The sequence below is a fragment of the Lissotriton vulgaris genome, unplaced genomic scaffold, assembly GCF_964263255.1.
Source record: "Lissotriton vulgaris unplaced genomic scaffold, aLisVul1.2 SCAFFOLD_329, whole genome shotgun sequence".
NCBI lineage: Eukaryota > Metazoa > Chordata > Amphibia > Caudata > Salamandridae > Lissotriton > Lissotriton vulgaris.
The window spans coordinates 427,403-445,819 of NW_028241434.1; the positions used below are offsets into that span (position 1 = coordinate 427,403).

Here is an 18,417-nt window from a genome sequence, read left to right on the forward strand (position 1 = left end):
CTGTCTGGGTGGCAGGGGCTTCCGTCAGCCTGTGATAGAGTCTGGGCGTCTCGCTGGGCAGCAGGGAGCGGGAGGGGCGTCTGCTGACAGCGACGCGGGGGGGAGAGGGTGTTGACAGTGATCCCAGCTGCCTCCTGCGGGGGCTGCTGTGAGGGGGGAGGCACGCAGCCCTTCGCGGAGCCGCTAGTTCTGGCCGCCGCCGCGCTCCGTAGCTGCTCATTTTTTTCGTGCTTTATTGTCAGTCGGCGCCTCTCTCCGGAGAGCCGAGCAGCGGCAGGAGAGGCAGAGGAGCACCGGGATCCGGGGTATCTCCAGCCGCACCGGGGAGGGCTGCAGCGGGCTCTGCTTCCAGGCCTCCCCCGCTCCCGGACCCCGGGAACCACCTGCATCCACCGGGGGACGGGGGGCAGGAGAGCCGGGCCGCCTGACCCGTCCCCCAGAGCCTGCCATGGGGGAGAGCAGCGGAGCCCCCCCTGGGCCGACGGGCTGCTGACCCTCGGACAGAGAAGTCCCCGCACGGGAGAGGTGAGTGCATGAAAGATGCGCCTTCTTGCAACGAGTGTGTGCATCTCTGCCTGCAACCCATCTCTGGATAACGGTTCACAGCATCCCTCTATTGTAAACGTCCCCTACCCCCTTACCGTTGCAGATAAGCACCCCTGCACAGCGCTTCCACCCCATACTACTTCATAGAGCACCCATTATCTCTCTGTGTATGGCAGAACATACAGCACCACCCGCCCTACAATACCCTGCCCCTACCCGCATAATACAGGAACATATAGCGCCAGGAAAGGTTCTCCGGCATCTTCCTGCACGAAGCACACTGGGTACCACAGCATCACCCTAGGACCCGGAGCAGCAGCGCACGTAAACACAGCAGCCACCTCCATCAGATCCATGACATGCCCAGCATCCTGCCCCAGACGACGGACAGCATCGAGGCACTCGAAGCATCCGAGATCCGTGCCCAGCTAGACCCACGGCACTACAGGGCAAGCCCCACAGACACAGCGGCTTCCGGCATCTGTGTGCAGCACACGGACATTAGCAGATTACACGTCTAAGCGCATGTCCTCGTTCGAGGAGCGCTCAGCACCAGAGCGAACACTGCACAACACAGCATCTGCGGGCACACGGAGGGTGCCGAACACACACACCACTCTCCTCTCTCCCACCACTCCCAGGCGCGCGCACACACCACTTCCCCCTCTCTCACACACACACCACTCTCCTCTCTCTCACCACTCATCCACCACTCTCAGGCGCGCGCACACACCACTTCCCCCTCTCTCACACACACCACTCTCTCTTTCACGTACACACACCCGTCCCTCCATCCCCTCTCTCTCTTACACACACAGATGCACAGTATTGACACACTAGCTTCTCATGGCAAGAACTGAATGGCACACACACCACCACCACGTGCCTTCGGCACTAATACAACAACAAAGAAACACAAAGATCCCATTTTACAGGATGCACATCACGGGCAGTGGAATACCAGTCAATGAACACACGGGCATCTTTCTGCAGAACGTGCGCAGCATTGGAGCAGATAAACACCCGGCATCTCCCTCCTTCAGTGGGCTGACAGAACCGGAGTGAAAAGAAACACCCGCCTGTCTTCCTTCACACGCACAGCAACAGAGTTAATAAACTCCCGGCATCTTCAGTGGGCTGACAGAACTGGAGTGAAAAGAAACACCCGCCTGTCTTCCTGCACAAGCACAGCAACAGAGTAAATAAGCACCCGACATATTTCTTCAGTGGGCTGACAGAACCAGAATAAAAAGAAACCCTCGCTTGTCTTCCTTCACAAGCAGAGCAAACAAACACCTCAGCATCCTTCCATCATGCGTGTCGAAGCAGCACAGGTGAACAGTGCCTGAGCAGATAAAATCAGGGAGAGCCTTCTGATCGCGTGAAACAACGACGTGAAACACAGCAGCGTCATCACGAAGCATGTGCACAGCTCTAGAGCAAACACACCTGCATCATCTGCAAGCTCATGCACAGCTCTAGAGCAAACACACCAGCATCATCTGCAAGCGCATGCACAGCTCTAGAGCAAACACACCCGCATCATCTGCAAGCTCATGCACAGCTCTAGAGCAAACATACCAGCATCATGTTCAAGCGCATGCACAACTCTAGAGCAAACACACCAGCATCATCTGCAAGCGAATGCACAGCCCAAGAGCAAAACACACCAGCATCATCTGCAAGCGTATGCACAGCTCCAGAACAAAACACACCTGCTATATCTGCAAGCGTATGCACAGCTCTAAAGCAAAACACACCAGCTACATCTGCAAGCGTATGCACAGCTCCAGAACAAAACACACCTGCTATATCTGCAAGCGAATGCACAGCTCCAGAGCAAAACACACCAGCTTCATCTGCAAGCGTATGCACAGCTCCAGAGCAAAACACACCAGCTTCATCTGCAAGCGTATGCCCACTCCAGAGCAAAACACATCAGCATCATCTGCAAGCATATGCACAGCTCCAGAACAAAACACACCTGCTATATCTGCAAGCGAATGCACAGCTCCAGTGCAAAACACACCAGCATCATCTGCAAGCGAATGCACAGCTCCAGTGCAAAACACACCAGCATCATCTGCAAGCGAATGCACAGCTCCAGAGCAAAACACATCAGCATCATCTGCAAGCGTATGCACAGCTCCAGAGCAAAACACATCAGCATCATCTGCAAGCGAATGCACAGCTCCAGTGCAAAACACACCAGCATCATCTGCAAGCATATGCACAGCTCTAGAGCAAACACACCAGCATCATCTGCAAGCTCATGCACAGCTCTAGAGCAAACACACCAGCATCATCTGCAAGCTCATGCACAGCTCTAGAGCAAACACACCAGCATCATCTGCAAGCGAATGCACAGCCCAAGAGCAAAACACACCAGCATCATCTGCAAGCGTATGCACAGCTCCAGAACAAAACACACCTGCTATATCTGCAAGCGTATGCACAGCTCTAAAGCAAAACACACCAGCTACATCTGCAAGCGTATGCACAGCTCCAGAACAAAACACACCTGCTATATCTGCAAGCGAATGCACAGCTCCAGAGCAAAACACACCAGCTTCATCTGCAAGCGTATGCACAGCTCCAGAGCAAAACACACCAGCTTCATCTGCAAGCGTATGCCCACTCCAGAGCAAAACACATCAGCATCATCTGCAAGCATATGCACAGCTCCAGAACAAAACACACCTGCTATATCTGCAAGCGAATGCACAGCTCCAGTGCAAAACACACCAGCATCATCTGCAAGCGAATGCACAGCTCCAGTGCAAAACACACCAGCATCATCTGCAAGCGAATGCACAGCTCCAGAGCAAAACACATCAGCATCATCTGCAAGCGTATGCACAGCTCCAGAGCAAAACACATCAGCATCATCTGCAAGCGAATGCACAGCTCCAGTGCAAAACACACCAGCATCATCTGCAAGCGTATGCACAGCTCTAAAGCAAAACACACCAGCTACATCTGCAAGCGTATGCACAGCTCCAGAGCAAAACACACCAGCTACATCTGCAAGCGTATGCACAGCTCCAGAACAAAACACACCTGCTATATCTGCAAGCATATGCACAGCTCTAAAGCAAAACACACCAGCTACATCTGCAAGCGTATGCACAGCTCCAGAGCAAAACACACCAGCTACATCTGCTAGCGTATGCACAGCTCCAGAACAAAACACACCAGCTACATCTGCAAGCATATGCACAGCCCCAGAGCAAAACACACCAGCATCATCTGCAAGCGTATGCACAGCTCCAGAGCAAAACACACCAGCATCATCTGCAAGCGTATGCACAGCTCCAGAGCAAAACACACCAGCATCATCTGCAAGCTCATGCACAGCTCTAGAGCAAACACACCAGCATCATCTGCAAGCGAATGCACAGCCCCAGAGCAAAACACACCAGCATCATCTGCAAGCGTAGGCACAGCTCCAGAACAAAACACACCTGCTATATCTGCAAGCGTATGCACAGCTCCAGATCAAAACACACCTGCTATATCTGCAAGCGTATGCACAGCTCCAGATCAAAACACATCAGCATCATCTGCAAGCGAATGCACAGCTCCAGAGCAAAACACATCAGCATCATCTGCAAGCGAATGCACAGCCCCAGAGCAAAACACAACAGCAACATCTGCAAGCGTATGCACAGCTCCAGAACAAAACACACCTGCTATATCTGCAAGCGTATGCACAGCTCCAGATCAAAACACACCAGCTACATCTGCAAGCGTATGCACAGCTCCAGAGCAAAACACATCAGCATCATCTGCAAGCGTATGCACAGCTCCAGAACAAAACACACCTGCTATATCTGCAAGCGTATGCACAGCTCCAGATCAAAACACACCTGCTATATCTGCAAGCGTATGCACAGCTCCAGAGCAAAACACATCAGCATCATCTGCAAGCGAATGCACAGCTCCAGAGCAAAACACATCAGCATCATCTGCAAGCGAATGCACAGCTCCAGAGCAAAACACATCAGCATCATCTGCAAGCGAATGCACAGCTCCAGAGCAAAACACACCAGCATCATCTGCAAGTGTATGCACAGCTCCAGAGCAAAACACATCAGCATCATCTGCAAGCGAATGCACAGCTCCAGAGCAAAACACACCAGCATCATCTGCAGGCGAATGCACAGCTCCAGAACAAAACACATCAGTATCATCTGCAATCGTATGCACAGTTCCAGAACAAAACACACCTGCTATATCTGTAAGCGTATGCACAGCTCCAGATCAAAACACACCAGCTACATCTGCAAGCGTATGCACAGCTCCAGAGCAAAACACATCAGTATCATCTGCAAGCGTATGCACAGCTCCAGAACAAAACACACCTGCTATATCTGTAAGCGTATGCACAGCTCCAGATCAAAACACACCAGCTACATCTGCAAGCGTATGCACAGCTCCAGAGCAAAACACATCAGCATCATCTGCAAGCGAATGCACAGCTCCAGAGCAAAACACATCAGCATCATCTGCAAGCGTATGCACAGCTCTAGAGCAAAACACACCAGCATCATCTGGAAACGCATGCACAACTCTAGAGCAAAACACACCAGCAACATCTGCAAGCACATGCACAACTCTAGAGCAAACATACCAGCAACATCTGCAAACGCATGCACAGCTCAAAGAGCAAACACACCAGCATCATCTGCAAACGCATGCACAGCTCTAGAGCAAAACACACCAGCATCATCTGCAAACGCATGCACAACTCTAGAGCAAAACACACCAGCAACATTTGCAAGCACATGCACAACTCTAGAGCAAACACACCAGCAACATCTGCAAGCTCATGCACAACTCTAGAGCAAAACACACCAGCAACATATGCAAGTGCATGCACAGCTATAGAGCAAACATACCAGCATCATCTGCAAGCGCATTCACAACTCTAGAGAAAAACACACCAGCAACATCTGCAAGCACATGCACAACTCTAGAGCAAAACACACTAGGATCATCTGCAAGCTCATGCACAGCTCTAGAGCAAAACACCCCAGCAACATCTGCAAGCGCATGCAGAGTTCTAGAGCAAAACACACCGAATAAATCTGCAAGTGCATGCCCAGCTCCAGAGCACAACACACCAGCAACATCTGCACGTGCATGCACAGCTCCAGAAAAAAACACACCAGCATCATCTGCAAGCGAATGCACAGCTCCAGAGCAAAACACACCTGCTACATCTGCAAGCATATCCATAGCTTTAGAGCAAAACATTCCAGCATCATCTGCAAGCTCATACACAGCTCTAGAGCAAACACACCACATCTGTAAGCGTATGTACAGTTCTAGATCACAACACACCAGCAACATCTGCAAGTGTATCAACAGCATTAGAGCAAACACACCAGCAACATCTGGACGCGTATCCACAGCTTGGTGTGTTAGCCATAGGAAACACACCAGGATCATCTGCAAGCACGTGTACAGCTCTAGAGGAAACTCACCAGCATCATCTGGAAGCACATGCACAGCTCTAGAGCAAAACATACCAGCAAGCACATGCACAACTCTAGAGAAAAACACACCAGCAACATCTGCAAGGCTATGCAGAGCTCAATAGCAAAACACAACTCACATTGTAAGCTTCCTATCCTGCTAGGACATATTGCCATCTACCAATCAGAATATAAGAGAGTACACATCCTTATCTGCTTGGAACACAGTGTCAGCAGTACTTCGAAATATAACATCGTATGCATCATTTCCCACAGGAGTAGAGGGCTATCAGTGTATTAGAACATAACATTATATGCACCCTCTCATGCAATCATGCACTACCCACAGTCCACCAGAATATACCTCCCTAAACAACCTTTCCTGCACGGAACACAGTACCAACACTCTTTCAAACGATAACACCATAACTATCCTTTCACAGTTTCATCAGTACATCAAAATACAATAACCCAACCATCCTTTGCTACAAGAATAATGCACCATTTCAGGATCGAGTACATCAGAACAGAGCACCATCATCATCCTTTCCTGAAAGAACACAATTCTGGCAGCCATCGGACTGTACCACCCTAAGCATCTTTCCTGAAAGACCCCAGTACCAGCACTCCACCGGACTTTACCACCCTAGGCATCTTTCCTGAAAGACCCCAGTACCAGCACTCCATCAGACTGTACCACACTAAGCATCTTTCCTGAAAGACCACAGTACCAGCACTCCATCAGACTGTACCACCCTAAGCATTGTTCCCTGAAAGAACACAGTACCAGCACTCCATCGGGGGGAACATCCTTCACAACGCGGTCAAAACACCGCAGTGATATTATGACACGTCTTTCACAACGCAAGTCGTTACCACAACTTGTGCGGGAGGGCGCTCTAGACTAAGGAATAGTAGATTTACTATTCCAACACCTTCCCTACTGTACGTAGGCTGGAGTTGGAATAGTAAATCTTACTATTCCTAAGTCCAGCACCCTACAGCGCAAGTCGTGGTAACGACTTGCGTTGCAAAAGATGCGTTGTGATGTACCGCAATCATTTTGATTGTGTTGTAACATCGCACAACCATCCATCGGACTGTACCACCCTAAGCATTGTTCCCTGAAAGGCCACAGTACCAGCACTCCATCGGACTGTACCACCCTAAGCATTGCTCTCTGAAAGGCCACAGTACCAGCACTCCATCGGACTGTACCACCCTAAGCATCTTTCCTGAAAGACCACAGTACCAGCACTCCATCGGACTGTACCGCCCTAAGCATCTTTCCTAAAAGACCCCAGTACCAGCACTCCATCGGACTGTACCACCCTAAGCATCTTTCCTGAAAGGCTACAGTACCAGCACTCCATCAGACTGTACCACCCTAAGCATTGTTTCCTGAAAGACCAGAGTACCATCACTACATCTGACTGTACCACCCAGGGCATCTTTCCTGAAAGACCACAGTACGAGCACTCCATCGGACTGTACTACCCTAAGCATCTTTCTTGAAAGACCCCAGTACCAGCACTCCATCGGACTGTACCACCCTAAGCATCTTTCCTGAAAGGCTACAGTACCAGCACTCCATCAGACTGTACCACCCTAAGCATTGTTTCCTGAAAGACCAGAGTACCATCACTACATCTGACTGTACCACCCAGGGCATCTTTCCTGAAAGACCACAGTACGAGCACTCCATCGGACTGTACCACCCTAGGCATCTTTCCTGAAAGACCCCAGTACCAGCACTCCATCGGACTGTACCACCCTAAGCATCTTTCTTGAAAGACCTCAGTACCAGCACTCCATCGGACTGTACCACCCTACGCATTGTTCCCTGAAAGACTACAGTACCAGCACTCCATCGGACTGTACCACCCTAAGCATCTTTCCTGAAAGACCCCAGTACCAGCACTCCATCCGACTGTACCACCCTAAGCATCTTTCTTGAAAGACCCCAGCACCAGCACTCCATCGGACTGTACCACCCTAAGCATCTTTCTTGAAAGACCCCAGTACCAGCACTCCATCGGACTGTACCACCCTAAGCATCTTTCTTGAAAGACCCCAGCACCAGCACTCCATCGGACTGTACCACCCTAAGCATCTTTCTTGAAAGACCCCAGCACCAGCACTCCATCGGACTGTACCACCCTAAGCATCTTTCTTGAAAGACCCCAGTACCAGCACTCCATCGGACTGTACCACCCTAGGCATCTTTCCTGAAAGACCCCAGTACCAGCACTCCATCGGACTGTACCACCCTAAGCATCTTTCTTGAAAGACCCCAGTACCAGCACTCCATCGGACTGTACCACCCTAAGCATCTTTCTTGAAAGACCACAGTACCAGCACTTCTTCTGACTGTACCGCCCTAAGCATCTTTCCTGAAAACTACAGTATTAGCACTCCATCAGGATGTACCACCCTAAGCATCTTTCCCGAAAGACCCACAGTACTAGCACTCCATCGGACTGTACCACCCTAAGCATTGTTTCCTGAAAGACCCACAGTACCAGCACTCCATCGGACTGTACCACCCTAAGCATTGTTTCCTGAAAGACCACAGTACCAGCACTCCATCGGACTGTACCACCCTACGCATCTTTCCTGAAAGACCACAGTACCAGCACTCCATCGGACTGTACCACCCTACGCATCTTTCCTGAAAGACCACAGTACCAGCACTCCATCAGACAGTACCGCCCTAAGCATCTTTCCTGAAAACTACAGTATTAGCACTCCATCAGACTGTACCACCCTTTAATCCTGGAAGAACACAGTTTCAACACCCTTCAGAATACACCACCCTAAGCATCTTTACCTGCATGGAACACAATTTCAGAAGTACATTAGAATGTAATACCCAAGGCATAATGTTTTGCAAACCCACATTGGCAGCAGTACACCAGAACAAAAACAACCTAAGCACTATTTCAGGCAAGAACACAGTGCCAGCGGTGCATCAGAATACAACACCAGAAGCGCTTTTTCATACAAGAACAACTTACCAGGAATCCATCCGGATATACCCCCGTTAGCAGCCTCTCCTGCAGTGAATATATATATTTCAGAAGCACATCAGTATGTAACACACAGAGTATCATTTTCTGCAAACACACAGTACCAGCAACGCACCAGAACATAACACCTTAGGTCTCCCGACAAGCAAGATCACAGCGCCAGCAGTACATTAGGTTATGACACTCGATGCCACCTTTCCTGCAAGAGCACAGTACAGGAGCACATCTGTATGTGACACCACAAGTCCCCTCTAGGAGAAAATATTACTCCAAGGAACAAAGAAGCAAGACAATACCTCAGGTACATAAAAGTGTAGCACTCCAGCATCCTTTCCCATGAGGAGCACAGGTCCAACAGTACAAATACATCAGGGTGAAACCAGCAGCAATCTTTCCTGCAAGAACACAGCGTCTGTACATGGTGATACAATGAGGAATAACCCTTACAGGGCACACATCAGGGAAATGCCGTTCAGAAACGACAGAGCATCTAACAAATGGGACATTAGATAAACAAATGTAGACACAGCACTCTATACAACACTCACAGATGTTGCACTTGTATCTTCTAAAAACATAGAATGAAAACAAAAATGCACAACAAAAGCATTGACAACATGTCTACCACACAAATACAGTTTCATGCTACAAAACGTTTGACATGCACTATGCAACGCTTGTCACCAACAAGGGCAGGAGTTAAAATACTAACTGAACGAGTACCAAAGAAGGTGAGAAGAGAGCTTGCCTGTATTTAGGAATCAAAAGCAGCGTTTTTGAAGGGAAATATGTATGTCTAGTTGACATTCTGACAATTTCTGTTGCTGTGTTATCAGCTTTTGCAGCCGATGCTTCACAAGGGCCCACAGCACCAACAAGGCCAAGTCTAGGATCACAATGGTTCTCAAATAACTTTCTATCCACAAGGCCGGCTCCCATACAGAACACAGAAATCCCAACAAGAGAAAAGTGGATCCATTAGGTGCCCCTTTTCTAAAAACCACCTCCTGTTTAGCGTGTGGGGCTCAATCTTCACAATGTGTATCCTGCACCACCCTCTGCTCCAGGCTCCTCTATGGTCAGCTGCATGCGTCTTACCTATCCACTTTTACACCCGCCCACCCCGCTGCCGCAAACGTCCCAGTGCCTCTTATGCACCCATGCAGCAAAGGCTTGCCAGGGGTTCTTCAGAACTTAGCTCCTGTCCTGAGCCCTGTGATGGAACTAGCCCTGCAATTGTGTACATTCATTTCCTGGGCAATTTCAGCAATCTCCATAACCATTGGATAAACGCAGTCCCTGATTAGTCTGTTTACTGGTTGAGCCGTACGAAGAGACAGTAGAAATGTTGATCATCTGCATGCTATTGTGTATGCACTTTTTAGCTGTGACCTTTGGTTACAAACAAGCACTTTCCTCCACTTTGGGTGAGCACTTCTATATTGTCTACTTGGATTTCCATTTAAAGAGGTAGACCTGGTCTATTTACAAAATGGTAATTGATGAAGAAGTAGCAGCTTGAGGTGTTGTATCCCTACATTGAAGGATCCATGGCTTATTTGAAGTGTCCTATAAGTACATTTAAGTATCCATGACTCTATTGAAGTGCACTATCACCACATTTGAAGATCCAAGACCTACTTGAAGTATCCTATCCCTATATGTATGGATCCATCCCAGTGTCCTGTCACCAGGTTTGAGAATCCATGACTTGCTTGAAATGTCCTATCACTACATTTAAAGAACCATGCCCTACTTGAAGTGTCCTATCACTACATTTAAGGGTCCATGACATACCTGGAGTGCCCTATCACGATATGTAAGAACCCATGACATACTTAAAGTATTCTATCACTACATTTAAAGATTCATAACCTACTATCACTATATTTAAGGATCCCCGTGACCCACTTGAAGTGCCTTATCTTTACTTTTATGTATCAATACCGTAGATCAGTACACTAGATCACTTTCACTACATGTAAGGATCCACGCCATACTTGAAATGTTCCATCACTGCATGCAAGGATCCACACCATACTTGAAATGTTCTATCACTACATGTAAGGATCCACACCATACTTGAAATGTTCCATCACTGCATGCAAGGATCCACACCATACTTGAAATGTTCTATCACTACATGTAAGGATCCACACCATACTTGAAATGTTCCATCACTGCATGCAAGGATCCACACCACACTTGAAATGTTCTATCACTACATGTAAGGATCCACACCATACTTGAAATGTTCTATCACTACATGTAAGGATCCACACCATACTTGAAATGTTCCATCACTGCATGCAAGGATCCACACCATACTTGAAATGTTCTATCACTACATGTAAGGATCCACACCATACTTGAAATGTTCTATCACTACATGTAAGGATCCACGCCATACTTGAAATGTTCTATCACTACATGTAAGGATCCACACCATACTTGAAATGTTCTATCACTACATGTAAGGATCCACACCATACTTGAAATGTTCTATCACTACATGTAAGGATCCACACCATACTTGAAATGTGCTATCACTACATGTAAGGATCCACACCATACTTGAAATGTTCTATCACTACATGTAAGGATCCACGCCATACTTGAAATGTTCTATCACTACATGCAGGGATCCATGCCATACTTGAAATGTGCTATCACTACATGTAAGGATCCACACCATACTTGAAATGTTCTATCACTACATGTAAGGATCCACACCATACTTGAAATGTTCTATCACTACATGCAGGGATCCATGCCATACCTCATCGTCCTGTCTCTACATCTGAGGATTCATGCCATATTTAAAGTATCCTACCGCTGCTTTTGACGAGCCTTGTTGCTATACCCAATTGGCCAGAGTCTTTTTAGGACTAAATTGTGATATATTTTTTCGCCTTTGTTGCTTCATTTTAAACTGTATTTTATTCTATTTCATTGGTGTTGATAGTAAAAAGTTAATTTCAACTCTTTTTTTTGCACAACTTGTTATGATTACCCTACAGTTATATATCTGATTGTGATGAACACTTGCTGGTTTCCTTCCTCATTTTAGTGGGTCCCAACTATGTATATTGTTACTTCTTCCACTAATGTGCAGATGTATATATTCACAGCGGAAGGTTGAATAGTTTAATTGAAGATGACATTTTACTGCTTTCTTGTAGTGCTTTTACAAAACCTTGCTTTTTAGCCTATTCCCCAAGCTGTGTTCCCTGGGTATGGAATAATGTCAATAATAACAATTTATGTTGCGTGCCGCAAGACCTGTAGTGGTCCTTCTTCAGGTGTCCCGATGCGATGAAGGTGACACATCTCTGGTCCTTGCATTGGCCCAGCGACTGTGCATCTCTGGCTGTGGTGCGCTCTTGGAAGGCTAGGCCTGCGGAAACCCTTCATCTGCTGGTTGTTGGATGTTGGCACATGGAGTTGGCTCCCTGGCTCCAGAGATGGATGCCTGCTGTCTGATGCACTTTCTGTTTACTCTTCCTTTCTACCTCTGTGCGGTTAGTTGTTGGGTGTTGCAAGGCTTACTTGGAGTTCTCTCCGCTTACTTAATGGTATCAAATTTGTTCTAGCGGCCACGATAAATGATACTCTAAGCATTGATACTGCGACAGAATCCAGCCAGAAAGTCTGGAGTAAAATCTAGGTTTTGTTTCTATAACAAGCTTCTGTTTAGTTAGAGAATCAGATCGAGGTGCCATTTTGCCTTAAAAACATTTTGACATGTTTTTAAAAAAAAAATTGCGATGAGTTACAAAGTTCTCAAACTTTTCATAGCTTTGGCGCTATTTTCCTTGAGCAACCCCAGGGTGATTTTCCACGGTACTGATTACAACTGGCACTTAAAATAGCAGCCGCTGTACTTAGACTTGTTTGAAAAGGGTTCTCAGTAATAAGCGTTATGATGTTTAACTCATGCAGCATTTATTGGGGTCGATAAAGTTCACCCCATCTATTCAATATCCGCCGATCGAGCCTTGTCATCTAATAAGGTAAATACCAGGGGCCTCATTTATGAAAAGTGACGCATTGCTGCGTGAAAACAGCGATGCGTCACTTTTCACTGCGCACTCCTTGCGACACCAATGATGCGTCATATTTACAGTATGACGCATCATGCCTCAAGGAGTTACAGATACGTCATATTTCTGACGTATCTGTAAGCGCAAAAGTGACGCATTGCTGGAGTGTGTCACAAAAGTGATGCAACTCCTGCAATGTGTCCTTTCACATGGTGCAAGCCCCATGTGAAAGGGCCTGCGTCAAATTGACGCATTTGTGTCCTAGAAGTGGCGCAGTAAAATCTCATAGATTTCACTGCGTCTCTTCTACGACCCTTCCTTGCGTCAATACGCCCCCCTTGCATACATTATACCTGGCGCAGGTATAATGTGGCGCAGGGGTTTACAAAGTGACGCATCTACCTAGATGCGTCACTTTGTAAATATGGCGCAACAAAGTGCATTTTTTACGCCACTGGTGCGTCACAAAAAGTGATGCACCGATGGCGTAAAAGTGACGCATAGCCTCATAAATGAGATCCCTGGCGTTCACCAAGATATGCAGAGTTTGTTGCCGGAAGCAACAAATTCTGCTTGTTTCTCCCACAAACGCCAGAAGAGGTGCAATTTATCACGCCCAATAAATCATGTGGGAGTTAATCTGGTGCGGTAAATTCCGACTATCCCGCCAGGGCACTAGTAATCCGACCTTAAATTGAGTATAATGTACTGTTCTCATCTTCTGCCTACAAAGGTTGAAGAAACCCTCCCGAACTGTCAGAAGGGCCATGCGGCCGGTGGGCCGCACCGGGTCTGACCTGGAGTGGGGGCGCTGACCTCAGGAGCAGCGCTGAGTGTAGCAATAACCGACGATTTAAACACCGCTGCTGCAGAGTTCCTTGTGCATCCAGCTTCCAGGCAGCAATAAAAATGCCAAAATACCGCCTGTGATTAATGTTCCTGCTAGACAGAGGGATCGGAGTTTTGTCTATTGGCAGTATTAACTCGCCATAAAGTAGCGCAGAGGGTTAATATCCCTGCCACTCTGATCAGCGATCACACTCGGCAACTCTGGGCATTAGCTTGCCTCATCTTCACTAACGGCCCCACCAGACCGCCGGGGATGCCTGGTCTCACCCTGGAGATACCCATTAAGGGACCATCTCTCAGGGAAGCCAGGAAGGGTTTCCCAGCGGTCGAAGCGCCTTGGGACCCTATGGGTAAGTAGTGCGCTATATAAATGCCAATACATACATACATACATACATGCACACAGATCTGTATTTTATGTGGACTGGATCAGTAAAGCCTGCCTTTACCAGTGCTTTCAAACAAATAAAATGATTTGAGAGAGGGGCACTTTTGCTGGGTGGTAGTGAGGGAATCCGAGGAGGAGGCCATAAAATGGGATGGGGGCCAAAAAGGACTGTCGCACCGGGCGCCAGTAGCGCTAAAAAAAAACCTTGATGTCATTGGAGATAGCACATGTTTTGTTACCAGTGGCATCTCTGCCATGTCTTCTCTAATGTCTTGTGTTGTGTGTAGTAATTTGAAGGATGTATAGATATGTAGCTTGCCATAACTGGAGAATTTAATTGCTCTCAAGGCGAGGCATCTTAACTTTAATGACCTTTTTGAAGGAATTTTAAAGAATTGTTTTAAGAACAGAGGGGCATATTATCAAGGCGGACGATATGAGGTTATCGCCGCTTTTGCGGGCGTTTTCGGCCCGCAAAGCGGCGATAATTTTATCGCCCTTTTAGCAAGCTGTCTCTAACAGCAGTCAGCGATAGCTTGTAGGCGATAGCGAGCGGTTTGGGGCCCGCTTTGCATGTCAGTGATATTTATCGCTAATGACATGCAAAGTGGGCGTACCCAACCTGTTAGTGACTGAAAGCAGTCGCTAACATCGCTATCGCCTATTATCAACTCAAGTGTAGCGACAAGAAAATTTGCGCTAAAAGCTTGAATATAGCAGAAAACTAACGTCTGCTCAGATCAGTTCTTATGTGTTGAGTTTTTACGGGGTTAAGCCCAAGTAAAAACCACCCAGCCTGGGTCACTAAAACAGTACATTTGCACGATTGGTCGGAATGGTCAGATCATTGAGTACAAATAGAAACGTGGTTTAAGCAAAATAGGGCGAGAATATACACAACAGCTCACCACAAATAGGAATGAATTCAAAAACACAGAAATTTAATTTCCAAATGATACCAACATCAAATGCGATTCTAATTCAAAGCATTAGCGGATCACTTAGCATTTCTTATTGGTAGTGCTCATAGATGTAGCAAAAAGAAGATTCAGGGTAAAGGTGTTTGTGACATGAAAAAACAATACACAATATTTACGAATAGACCTTTCCTATGTAGGTCAGATTAGTTCCTTTGTATACAATGCTCATAGGGGTATTTAACATCCATACATTTGATTCTATGAGCATGTAAGAGTCATTAGTGAGACAGTCTCGGAAAGGGGGGCGCACACTCTCTCCCCCTTTTAAGTAATTTTGGTCCCAGTTGCTGGGGTTTCTTCGGCCTTTCGAGGTATGTGGAGAGGGCTTGCACGCCCCCTCCCCTTTAGTTTGCATTTTTGCATCAGATCCAGGCATGTGGTCGCGGGGCATCAGAGAGACATGTAGAGGGGGGCCGCACACCTCCTCCCCAAGAAAATAGAATGTGCCACACCCTCAGGACCTGGCTCACCCTAAGGTTTTTTTTTTATAAGCACGAGAGCCCCACATGTTTTTTTACTGCAGATCCAATACAAATTCACAGTAAAATTTACAAAATATATTTTTGGCCCTGGGAGAGTCTCTCTAGACCCACCCCCCCCCCCCCAACCAGGTGTAGTGGGTATTGTATCCCTATCCTGCCCCCTATATATTTTTTGCATTATTTTCAGGACAGGGGTGTGAATGGCTCCGGGTCCTTAAATGGCTGGCGCCACAACATTGTCGATGTGGTGGCAGCCAATCAGATCTTATCTTCAGGTCTGTTGACTCCGTGAATCCTCCACAGGGTAAAATGTGCAAATCTTTTTAGCTTTAATTTCTCAAAAACTACTGAATGGGTTTACTGTAACATACACCTCAATTAAAACCTAATGCCGCATGCCCCATGGGCAGATACTCGGTCATTAAATCTATGCCCACGCCATTTCGCATTCACAATAAAAAAAAATGATCTAGGTTATTAAAAACACTCTCAAAGAGGCATAACTGATGTTACTTCCACAAGGGCATCATATAATTTCGAAACACCTTCTCATAGGCATGATTTCTTATACATTATACACGCTACGTAGCTCATAAACATACATTTTGTTCTCATGTAATTTATTATTCTTTTTATTTCAGTTTATTGTATCTCTAAAGTGGGCCACGGATCTGGGAACCGCCTGAGAGAGCTTAGACCACTAGCATTAATTATGCATCTTGCATACCGTTCAGAGTGGTATTAATCACAGCTAACTGCATTATTTTTCATAACTGGAGAAGTGGGGAAGTCTAGTCCTGATTATTCTTGCTGTTGTCAGGAGCTTGCTGACAGCCTCAATGATATAATCCTTCTCAGTACTTAGTGAAAAAAGAGCAATACTTCCATTGGGTCATTAATGACATTTTTCTTCAGGACTGGAACAATCTATTTAGACTGAATTACATTTGTAGTTAGAGCTTTTGTAGGATTGATAGAAAGCACTGTTATATGCGGCATCCGCAAGGTATCACAACCACGTATTCCCATTTTTATTCATTTGCAACGACGCGTAATGCAGAATTTTCATGTGCCCAGCTGAGCCTTTGGACTACAACAGATGCTTCTTCTTGTTTTAGGTCTTTTTGTGTTCAGATATTTTATTTGTTTTTGGTCTTTTGACGCCTCATTTTCAGTGCTGACACACCTCTTGAGGTATAAGCCAAGCTTAATACATTGTGTTGGCCAATGAGACCAGTGCCCCGGGCATAAGATAGCGTATGGTGCCCGTGGGATCCTGTAAGGTCACCCGCTCATAAAACAGTATTCTAGTTTTCTGAGCCCAGTGCCCACTTTCTTATTCTGTGAAAAGATCATGGGTACCCATCTGGGAGATTTACATGGAAATGTATTTGTAGATCACAGGGTTGAGCAGGACGTTCTTCTAGTAGTGGGCGATGAAATAGGTTCATGGCCACAAGTCCAGGAGGGGGAACATCCTTTATGACGCGGATTTTACCCCGCGCTACCATTACGACGCGTCTCTTACAACGCAAGTCGTAACCACGACTTGCGCTGGAGGGTGCTCAAGGACAAGGAATAGTTCATTTACTATTCCAACACCTTCCCTACTATCCACGGGGACTGGTGTTGGAATAGTAAATTAAACTATTCCCAAGTCCACACCCTACAGCGCAAGTCGTGGTAACGACTTGCATTGTAAAACACGCGTTGTAACGGTACGCGTGGTAATAGCCCGCGTCGTACCGTCATACATCCGTCCAGGAGCTGTGGTGAGCACTGCTGGTTATCATTTTCTGGCCCGGGCAAGACATATTTTGGGGCCTCCTGTTCATAACAATTTTGAATTTTATTATCTAATTTCTAGTAATTCAATGATGCCAAACATGATTATATTTATTTGAACTTTCACACAGAACAGCTGTAATGTGTCTTGCCTGAGGCCCAAAACTCCTTAAAATGACACTGAATGGAGTGAGACAGAGGAAGAGGTATGGAAAGAAGAGAGAGTGTAAAAAGGGGTTCCAAAGACAACCGGTAACCAAAGACCCCTTTATGTTGCCCGGCGGTATCGCCTCTATGACCCACCAATATTAATCAATGAAGAAGCAGGCGCTGGAGACTGGAAGGCGGGAAACGAGGATTTTATTCTCTCCGGAGGAGAACACATCAATTCAGACAGCAAGTATCGTCACGAGGTGCTCTAACCACATCTCTGAGGCCTGGCCTCTTATAGTGGGGTTTATGACCTTTATTGCACATAACACATTCTCGCAATACTTTAATACTTGAAAGAACATCCTCGGAATCTCCCCTTCAGACCCATTCCCACATACATTTACAGTTGGATTCCCCACCCTGGTCACAACAGGTGATGGTCGTTGCACAGCAGGGCATTCCGCCGATTCACGGAATGCATGGGGTTGATCGGATCTCATGGGGTGGGGGCTTTGATCGGTTCGGGGGTCTTTTGATGGGGAGGGGAAGCTTCCTACTGTACGGGGTAATAAACAGTATCCGCAGAGCCAGGTGGCGGCCTGGGAACAGGGAAGACAAACGGGGACACAGGAAAAGGGGTTTGCATCAAAAGGGTTTGAGGCCATGAAAGGAATGAAGGGAG

The 18,417-nt window shown here is 46.9% G+C and overlaps 1 protein-coding gene across 1 annotated transcript in view; it reads left to right on the forward strand.

Moving 5' to 3' along the window:
* The first annotated feature begins 241 nt into the window (after window positions 1-241).
* LOC147671294 (beta-1,4-galactosyltransferase 2-like) overlaps window positions 242-18,417 on the forward strand; it is a 914,400-nt gene continuing 896,224 nt past the window's right edge. The window contains exon 1 of the mRNA XM_086948094.1: window positions 242-525. The gene's annotated coding sequence lies outside the window, so the exon portion shown is untranslated. The remainder of the gene's footprint in view (window positions 526-18,417) is intronic.